Consider the following 11,237-nt stretch of genomic DNA (forward strand, 5'->3'; position numbering starts at 1 on the left):
CTCCAGAGATCATCCACCAACGCGACCAAAGCCGTCTCAGTGCTGTAACCGGGCCGGAAGCCGGACTGGAACGGGTCTAGATAGACAGTTTATGGCCAACCATCTCCTCTTTGGTCTGGTCTGTGCAAAGGACAGTGTTCCAGAATTCCTGTGATTTGTTCAGATGCAACTTTGCAAACCTCAGCCCTGCTGCTATTACCTTTTTAGAGACAAGAGGGCTTCTCCTCACAATCCTTCCAAACAAACCATAGTTGGTCAGTCTTTTTCTAATTGCACTGTCATGAATCTTAACATTTAACATGCTAACTGAAGCCTGTAGAGTCTTTGTTTTTTTAGCAATTTCTCTTGCCATTGCATCTTCTGGCCTTGGGGTGAATTTTCTTCGATGTCCACTCTTAGGAAGATTGGCAATTGTGTGAAATGTTTTCCACTTGTAAATAATCTTCCTCACAGTAGAATGATGGATTTTAAATTGTTTGGAAATGGCTGTTTAAACCTTCCCAGATTGATGGGTAGCAACAATGTCTTCTCTAAAATCATTGCTTGTGTATTTGGCATTGTGTTAACACACACCTCAATGCCAAAGACCAGGAAACTCCTACAACTTCAGCTTTTATAGAAGTAGTCATACTTGCCGATGATCAATTGATCAAGGGCACTTTATTAGCAGTACTTGGCTGCTACGTCACCTCTTTATACAATGGAAGCAGTGAGAAATTTCCTAATGGTGAAAACAATTAACCAGCAGAACGGCTGGCCTTCAGAAGTTGTGGTGCTCCATCACTGGAAGCTTTTCATAAGAGACGTAATAGCCACTTCCAATTATGTTATTCTCTTCTGTTCTGTTGAGTGATATTTATGATACCCTGATAAGTAAAACCATAGAAATCAAAGAGAGTGTAGTTTCTTTTCCACTAGATTGTATTTAAAACAACCGTTTGCACTACTAAGAATTTGTGATTGACCCAGTCAACAGTTGAATTTCATCATTGAATGGATATTCAAACTTGGATCTGGGTAGTCTTCCATGTGTCGTGATTAATGTAAGAGCTTCTTTGAGTATTGTGGCATGTTTGCTTTTTCATTGTAATGTAAATGTTTTTCTTTTTTTCCCATCTTCTGCAACCATTTTATGCACAATTAAAGATACACTTTTATTTGAATCTTATATGCAAAGAGGGATGGCAATGAAGAGCACTCTGGACAACTGAGGATAACAAGCAGCATTGAACAGTAAAGCAAGTCAGTCCAGAAATCAAAATATTTTCCATTTCCTTCAGAGACCTATACAATTCTTCATCTTCCTCAGCAGATGAAAGAGAAACGAGAGAAAATCAAGAAGAGATTCCTAGCTGGGAAAAGTAGAGTGTGAAATTCAAGCATACATTACATGAAAGATCAAGGGAGAATATTTTTCCATTCAGCAAAAGAGGGAAATATCTGGAAGTTACTGGGGGGGAAAGGTCAATTGGAAAGCCATGTAGAGCCAACAGTGTTGCAGGCCTCGGTCTGGGAGGAAGAAAATCACCACTAAATCAAACCTCCATTAACAAGGGATCATCCATATTTTTGACCTCCTCAAGAATATGAGTTGTGAAAAAGCTCCATAGACGTGCCTGTTGTGGGAAAGATACAACTTGCAAATCACAGCTGATTATCCCTGAGAGCATCCAGACTGGAGGAAAACCATACAAGTACTCTGAATGTGGCAAAACCTTTTGTCAGAAGAACTCCATTGTGGTTCTTGGAAGGATCCATACAGGATAGAAGCCTTACAAGTGCTCCCTATGCGGTAAATGCTTTAGCAATCATGGCAATGTGGTGATACACCAGAGGACTCACACCAGGGAGAAACCTTTTGAATGTTCTGATTGTGGGAAAAGATTCACTAGAAATTCCCACCTCATTACGCACCAGAGGACTCACACAGGATAGAAACCCTTTGAATGTCCTGATTGCGGGAAAACTTTCAGTTGTATTTCCAGCCTGATGATACACCAGAGGATTCACACAGGTGAGTAACCCTTTGAATGTCCTGATTGTGGAAAAAGTTTTAGTCGGAATTCCAGCCTGGTGATACACCAGAGGATTCATACAGGTGAGAAACCCTTTGAATGTCCGCATTGTGGTAAAAGTTTTAGTCACAATTCCAGCCTGGTGGAACACCAGAGAACTCACACAGGAGAGAAACCTTTTGAATGTTCTGATTGTGGAAAAAGTTTCAGTAAGAATTCCAACCTTATTAACCACCAGAGGATTCATACAGGAGAAAAACCCTTTAAATGTCCTGATTGTGGAAAAAGTTTCGGTCAGAATTCCAGCCTGGTGATACACCAGAGGACTCACACAGGAGAGAAACCCTTTGAATGTCCTGATTGTGGGAAATGTTTCAGTCGTAACTCCAGCCTGGTGATACACCAGAGGACTCACACAGGTGAGAAACCCTTTGAATGTCCTGATTGTGGAAAAAGTTTCAGTCAGAATTCCAGCCTAGTCATACACCAGAGGACTCACACAGGAGAGAAACCATTTGACTGTCCTGATTGCGGCAAAAGTTTCCGTCAGAATTCCAGCCTGGTGATACACCAGAGGATTCACACAGGAGAGAAACCATTTGAATGTTCTGATTGTGGAAAAAGTTTCAGTCAGAGTTCCAACCTTATTAACCACCAGAGGATTCATACAGGTGAGAAAGCCTTTGAATGTCCTGATTGTGGGCAAGGTTTCAGTCAGATTTCTAATGTTGTGAAACACCAGAGGACTCACACAGGAGAGAAACCGTATGAGTGTCCAGACTGTGGGATAGATATCAGTAGTAGGTTTAACCTTCTAAATCATGTGCTTATACACACAGGGGAGAAACCATTTAAGTGCCCTGAGTGTGATCGGTGCTTCAGGAAACCTTCCAATCTTATCGCACACAAGAAAATCCACATAAGGCCCAAAGTGATGAGTGTAGAGAAGGCTTGAATTTCATTATATTTATTTTTTTGAATTTGTTTTTATTTTATTTTAATGCAAACAATCCATCTTCCATTAAACAGTGTGTCATCTGGGTACAAATGTCTTGTGGAATAACAATTAAAATTTACAGTCATCTTCATTTTTATCTATTCTTATTGATATACATTGCATGTCTAATAGTATAACGATTCTCTACTCATTTAATTCTATTAATCTATTTTTTCTATTTCACTAGTTTACTTTTATTTCTAACTTTCATATTTATTTTCTAACCATTGGTAGAATTGTTCCCATACATTAGAATATTCAGTTTGATCCTTCTCTTTAATTGCAAGTGTTAACCTATTCATTTCTGCACATTTTAATATTTTCCTAATCACGTTCTCATCTGTAGGAATCTCTTTACTTTTCCAGTTTTGTACAAATAAAATCCTAGCTGCAGTTATTACATGAATGATCAAATATACATTCTCTTTACTATAAATCTCTGGTAAAATCCCCAACAAAAATATTTCGGGTTTCAGATCAGTATGTTGTTGTATCATATTCTCCAACCACATATATATTTTTGACCAGTATTTTTGGCTTCTGTGCATTTCCACTACATATGATAATATGACCCAGGTGTCTGGTGACATTTCCAACATTTAGCTGATTTGTCTTTAAACATCTTTGCCAGTCTTGCCATCTAGAAAACATCTTATACAAGTTTTCTTTATATGCAGTTGACATTGTTAATTTGTAGTTTCTACCCCATAGTTAAGGGACGCGGTGGCTCAGGGGCTAGGATAGCTGAGCTTGTTGATTGAAAGGTTGGCAGTTCGGCGGTTCGAATCCCTAGTGGGGTATAATGGGGTGAGCTCCCGTTACTTGTCCCAGCTTCTAGCAGTTTTGAAAGCACATAAAAATGCAAGTAGAAAAAATAGGGACCACCTTTGGTGGGAAGATAACAGCGTTCCGTGCGCTTTTGGTGTTGAATCATGCCGGCCACATGACCATGGAGACGTCTTCGGACAGCGCTGGCTCTTCGGCTTTGAAACAAAGATGAGCACTGCCCCCTAGAGTTGGCAACGACTAGCACGTATGTGCGAGGGGAACCTTTACCTATCCCATAGTTGCTATCATTTTTCTAATTCTATTGTATAACCAAAAATTTTTGCCCATGCTATCATTGTCTCCTTCATTTGTTGTTCTTCTTATTTGATACCCAATAAATAGCTATATAATTTCTTTATCACCCTTTTTTCTCTTCCTGTTAATATCTTATCCAATTCTGTCAATTCCAAATAAAAATCATATAATTTCATATCTTTTTCATATCTAGATTGTAGTTGCAGTTGTGTATACCAAGCCATGTCAATCCTTTACTCTTTCAATTCTTGTTTAGTTTTGAGCTCACCCTTTTCATTTAAAATGTCTTTATATCTAACAATATTTTCCATATTAATGATATTTGGATGAACAAACGCTTCCATTGTAGAAAGCCAGACTGGTGTCTTCAAATAATGCTGTTCTCTAATTTTCTCCCAAACTAACAATAAGGCATTTCTCATAGAGTGTCTTTGAAAGTAACCATGTATCTTACTTTTCCCATACCATAAGAAGGCATGCCAACCCAATTTCAGATTGTCCCTCCAATGTCAATATCTTACATTTCTCAGTACAATCCATTCTTTCATCCATGTTAACACTGTGGCCTGGTAGTATAATTCCCAATCTGGTAAACCAAAACTACCTCTAGTTCTTGTGTCCTGCAACATTTTTAAATTAATTCTTGCTTTTCCCCTCTGCCAAATATATTTTAGTATAATTTTATTAAGCTCCCCAAAGTATTTTTTCTTCAATCTCATCGGAATTGTTTGAAAGAAATACAATAATCTCAGTAATATACTCAATATAGCCTACTGCTACCAAACGCCTCCCACCGACCCGTACGCTCACACAGAGAGGGACTTCTCAGGGTGCCGTCCACCAAGCAATGTCGGCTGGCGGCCCCCAGGGGAAGGTCCTTCTCTGTGGGGGCTCCTACCCTCTGGAACGAACTTCCCCCTGGCTTGCATCAACTGCCTGACCTTCGGACCTTTCGCCGCGAGCTGAAGACACATTTGTTTATTCGCGCGGGACTGGCTTAGGAATTTTAAATTTCAATATTTTAAAGGGTTCGAATTTTAATTTAGATTTGATACAAATTTTAAGGGGTTTTTAACGGTATAAATGTTTTAAATTCTTAGCCAATATATAATAAGTTTTTTAATTTCTGTTTTTATCTGTAAATTGTCATTGTTTTATAGTGGCTGTGAACCGCCCTGAGTCCTTCGGGAGAAGGGCGGTATAAAAATCTAATAAATACTAAATACTAATACTAAATTGTGGCTATTCTTCCTATCAATAATAATTCCAAACTTTTCCATTTTTACAGATCTATCTTAATTTGCTGTATCAGCTTATAATCGTTACCTTCCTTAATCGTTACACATCTTGCTGTTAATTGAATCCCCAAGTTTTTTACTTTCTTAGTAATCTGAATATCTAGTCTCTTCATTAACTTTTTTTTTCTGTTTCTCTGGTATTTTTCACTAAGATCTTAGTTTTTTCTTTATTTATTTTCAATCCTGCCACTTCGCCATAGTCTTCTATTCTTTCTATTAATTTTGTTTCTTGTGGATCCTCTAAGATAAAAACCAAATCATCTGCAAATGCCTGTAGTTTGTATTCTTCCTTTTTTATTTCCATGCCTTTTATCTCCTTATCCTGTCTAGTTTTTTTGACTTCCATGGGGAAAGCCGGTCCTTTAAATCTTGCCAAGGCTCTTGGGATCATTTCATCAATTAATGTCTCCCCTTGCTCTAAAGTTAGATCAAAAAGTTTGAGTGTACTGAAAGAAGTAATCACAAACCACCCCAGAAAGTGAAATATTTTGAGGAATATTAAAAGTCAGAACATTATAATTCCCCAAAGGAGAAATGGAGAAAAAAAAATCTTAACAAAGGCAGAAAGCAGCCCCAACAGCTTCCAGCACATGCCTGAAGTGTTTAGAGATGGCTGTTTTGTGCCCATTAAAAAATCCAGGCCAGGCTATTCACCAAAAAAACCCACTTTAAGCTCCAGTTGATGAGATAAAAATTTGCATTCCCCCACCGAAATTCTAAGGACAGGACTTGTCACCTTTTAGGACATAATGCGATTAACCTACCACCATTGAAAAAGCAAAAGACACAAAAGCCCCTTCACTGCATAATCCTGAAAACAGTTTATACTTCAAAGTCACAGAAACCTATAAAGATCCATCCACTTTTTTTTTTTTTTGCATTTATATCCCGCCCTTCTCCGAAGACTCAGGGCGGCTTACACTATGTTAAGCAATAGTCTTCATCCATTTGTATATTATATACAAAGTCAACTTATTGCCCCTAACAATCTGGGTCCTCATTTTACCTAACCTTATAAAGGATGGAAGGCTGAGTCAACCTTGGGCCTGGTGGGACTTGAACTTGCAGTAATTGCAAGCAGCTGTGCTAATAACAGACTGTCTTAGTAGTCTGAGCCACCAGAGGCCCCTTATTCAGCCATTTTGTCAGCTTTCCCAGAATTTCATGGTGGTCTCATCCATAAACTGAATCGGCCTCCATTTTATTTCCAGTGTCTTTCTCCCTGCTTGGAACCAAACCATTTTTTTTCCAACAGTACCCACGTATATGTGCATATGTATAATCTCTCTTCAGGATTTACACATATATTTGATAATACATAATTCTACCAGTAAAAAAGGGGAATTGACTTGTTTTTTGGGCGCAACATATTGAAAAAAGAAAATCCCGGGGCTTCGTTTCCACCTCTTGTCTTTTCTTGGGGGTGATATAGTTGAGCCTCTATAGCGGGAACCTGGCTGGAGGATTTTGACGTTGCCCCAGTTGCCCTCCTCCGCAGCAGTTTAAGCAAACAGGTTAGAGAGGAGACAGGAAATGGGAAAAGGGAGATGGGAGCCCAGTTTCGGCTTCCGTGGGACCTTCCAGGTGGAAGGCCTGAGAGAAAATGCCTCCCCCGAGGGCCACCTGCTCACCCTTCCACTGGCTGGGCTGGCCTTGAAGTGGCATGTCGCCTTGTTGTGGCCTGGATGCATATAAAATATTTGCTAGACCAATTCTAGAATATAGCTCACCTGTTTGGAACCCTCACCACATCTCTGACATCAATACAATTGAACGTGTCCAGAAATATTTTACAAGAAGAGTTCTCCATTCCTCTGAAAACAGCAAAATACCTTATCCCACTAGACTTGAAATCCTAGGCTTAGAAAACTTGGAACTCCGTCGCCTACGACAAGACCTAAGTTTAACTCACAGAATCATCTATTGTAATGTCCTTCCTGTCAAAGACTACTTCAGCTTCAATTGCAATAATACTAGAGCAACCAATAGATTTAAACTTAATGTCAACCGCTTTAATCTAGATTGCAGAAAATATGACTTCTGTAACAGAATCATCAGTGCTTGGAATACTTTACCTGACTCTGTGGTCTCTTCCCATAATCCTAAAATCTTCAACCAAACACTGTCTACTATTGACCTCACCCCATTCCTAAGAGGACCATAAGGGGCGTGCATAAGCGCACAAAACGTGCCTACCGTTCCTGTCCTATTGTTTTTCTTTTCTTCTTCCTATATACATATATGCTTATACCTCCTTATATTTACCCATATATGTGTTTATATATTATATAATCTTTTGTATGATACCTACATATATTGTTATGACAAAATAAATAAATAAATAAATAAATAAATAAAATGCAGGACCTGAGGTGGAGTGGAGGTTAAGCAAACAGCAGCCCAGAGCAGAGCCTGAAAAGCTGTCAAGCCTTGCCGTGTCCCCCCCTCCAGAAAAGACTGCAGCCGCGACCTCTGCCAGCGTGAGAAGCCTGCAGCCACTGGTCTTTTGTGGCATGAAGAGCCTGCAGCCACCACCTCTTTGCTGGTGCGAGAAGTCTGCAGCTGCCGCTCTTTTTCAGTGCGAGAAGCCTGCAGCCGCCGGTCTTTCCAGGCTCAAGAAGACTCCAGCTGCCACTCTTTGCCAGCATGAGAAGCCTTCATCTGCCACTGCTGCCTTGGTTCTGGCTGGCTGTTCACGCCAGCAAACAGCAGCAGCTGCAGGCGTCTTGCACTGTAAAAGAGCAGCAGCTGTAGCCTTCTTGTGCCAATAAAGAGTGGCGGCTGCAGGCTTCTTGCGCAAAAAAGAGGACGCGGCTGCAGGCCAGTGTCTCAGGGTGGGGTCCTGTATCCAGCTTCACCGACAAAGGCCAGAAGTAGCCACCCATTTCCTGCTGCAAAAACCTTTTTAAAAACCCTGACTATCGGACAGCGAGACCTAGCAAGAGATGGGGCGTCAGAGAATCGCTGTTGCTGCACAAAGGTAAGTCTAAGGCTTCAGCCACCACTGCTTTGACCCTGCCTGCACTGGCCCAACTTGACATGAGTGACATTGAATTGGTCACATCCACTCAGTCTCATGCCCCCCCCCACAGCCATGCCCACCTGGTCTTTTGGACAAACCCGTTGTTAAATTAGTTAGATCCCACAACTGGGCAAAACCATCTGTTCAACTTTGGCCAGTCACCCCAGGCCTAGGAAGCAAGAAAGGGGGGAAACCTCTTCCAAAGACCCTTGCCGAGGAAACTGCAAGGCCAGGTATCAAAAAGTTTCAATAAGAGTTCCCACCTCATTAGCCACCAGAGGATTCACACAGGAGAGAAACTGTACGAGTGTCCAGACTGTGGGATAGATATCAGTACTAGGCTTAACCTTCTAAATCATGTGCTTATACACACGGGAGAAACCATTTAAGTGCCCTGAGGTTGATCGGTGCTTCAGGAAACCTTCCAATCTTATCATACACAAGAAAATCCACATGAGGCCCAAAGTGATGAGTGTAGAGAAGACTTGAATTTCATTATATTTATTTTTTTGAATTTGTTTTTATTTTATTTTAATACAAACAATCCATCTTCCATTAAACAGTGTGTCATCTGGGTACTTATGTCTTGTGGAATAACAATTAAAATTTACAGTCATCTTCATTTTTATCTATTCTTAAACTTAGTATTGATATACATTGCATGTCTAATAGTATAACAACACTCTGCTCAGGATGATGCAATGAAGGGGTTTGTGTTCTGAGAGGGTGTTGGGTAATTCCTATTGTGGCTTAATGGCTTTTGTCCTGTTTTGGCTCTTGGGTTGAGGTTATTTGCTTATGAATAGAGCTCTCAACTTGCCTTCCATTGAGGACCTGTATACTGCAGGAATCAAGAAGAGGGCCTTGAAAATATTTACAGATCCCTCACATCCTGGATATAAACTGTTTCAACTGCTACCATCAAAACGACGCTACAGAGCATTGCACACCAGGAACAACTAGACACAAGAACAGTTTTTTCCCGAAGGCCATCACTCTGCTAAACAAATAATTCCCTCAACACTGTCAAACTATTTACTAAATCTACACTACTATTAATCTTCTCATCGTTTTCATCATCAATCTCTTTCCACTTATGACTGTATGACTGTAACTTTTTGTTGCTATCATTAAGGGTTAAATTGCAACCTATGACCATCATTTGTGTTGTAAATGTACAACACAAATGTACAACCTTTGATGTAGGTTTTTTTTCTTTTTCTTTTCTTTTATGTACACTGACAGCATATGCACCAAAACAAATTCCTTGTGTGTCCAATCACACTTGGCCAATAAAATTCTATTTTTCTATTCTCTCTAGACACTTGGCTTCTTTCAAAATAAGCTCTTGAACTCTTAAGTGCTGACATCTGCTGAGGGCTAATTAAGAAAGGTGGGGGCTGCTTTCTGTCTCCAAGAGCATGTATATTTCATTCTTCTAGGGGTGTGTGTGGCTTCCCGCACAACCTAAGAGTCAGAGGGGATGGTCTACAGGGTGAGTTCAAAAGTCATAAGTCCCCACTCAGACAAACAGTCCATTTCCTCAGAATCAGACTTCGAAGCTCAGATTGAAAGGTGTAAAATGTGTGTTATTTGGAGGATACTGGATCTTGAAAGCTGCAGCCTTGAATTTGGGGCTGGAGTAGCAGGAACAGCTGAATGGATAGATTTTGTGGGGAGGAAGAAGACCTAGTGTGTTGATCAGCAGAATAGAGCTTGAGACGCTCATTTCTGATCCTGCTTTAGGCACAAAACCATCTCAGAAATCTTGGCTTGTCCTGTCCACTCAGGCCTTGAAAAAGGGGAAATTCACTTCCAAAAACCTTGCTTAGGGATGACTCAGTGGAGATCAAAACCTCTTTACATCCCAACATTTTAAGACTGATTTCCTGTGGCTCCCAAGGATTTAAGACTCAGGAGGATCAGTGGGTCAGAGGCTCAAAGGGAGCCAGCTTCATTTGTGCTGTCCAGAGATGCTTCCAATAGAATAGAATAGATTTTTTTTTTATTGGCCAAGTGTGATTGGACACACAAGGAATTTGTCTTGGTTCTGTAACTTTGCATACACAGAAGTCTCCATTAGGTCAAAATGAAAAACTCACATACCCAGCAGGTTTAGAAAAGGGGGGCTTAGGAAGAGGAGACGACTGTCTGTATATGGTGAGAGAAATGTTTCCAAAAGGCATTTCAGAGGGTTGGAAAAAAGATTGGTAATACAGATGTTCATGCAAAAATATATCAAAGTTGCTCTACTCTTTCTTTGATACACATTTCTTAATAAATTTCTTAATATATATCTATATGTGTGTGTGTGTGTTCCAGTATAACTCTGGAACACCTTGAGCAATTTCAACAAAACTTGGTACACAGATGACTTACTATGTGGAAAAAAAAATACTGTGGGGGAAGACACCCCTAATGACAGTAACGGTAAGAGGGATCTTGGAGTCCTTGTGGACACTCACTTAAATGTGAGCCAACACTGAGTGGCAGCAGCAAAAATAACCAATACAATCCTAAAATGCATTAATAGAGAGATAGAATTAAGATCACGTGAAGTTATAGTACCATTTTACAAAGCCTTAGTAAGACCAGATTTGGAACACTGCATCCAATTCTAGTCACCACAATATAAAAAGATATTGAGACTCTGGAAAGAGTGCAGAGAAGAGCAACAAAGATGATTAGGGGGCTGGAAGCTAAAACATAAAATGGTTAAAGGAATTGGGTATGTCTAGTCTAATGAAAAAAAGGACAAGCGGAGGCATGATAGTAGTATTCCAATATTTGAGTGGCTGCCATAAAGAGGATGGGGTCAACTT

The 11,237-nt window shown here is 40.1% G+C and overlaps 1 pseudogene; it reads left to right on the forward strand.

The window, feature by feature from the left end:
- The window catches only part of LOC131193520 (zinc finger protein 850-like), a 29,841-nt pseudogene extending 21,795 nt beyond the window's left edge, over nt 1-8,046 (forward strand).
- The last annotated feature ends 3,191 nt before the right edge of the window (nt 8,047-11,237 follow it).

The sequence above is a fragment of the Ahaetulla prasina genome, chromosome 2, assembly GCF_028640845.1.
Source record: "Ahaetulla prasina isolate Xishuangbanna chromosome 2, ASM2864084v1, whole genome shotgun sequence".
NCBI lineage: Eukaryota > Metazoa > Chordata > Lepidosauria > Squamata > Colubridae > Ahaetulla > Ahaetulla prasina.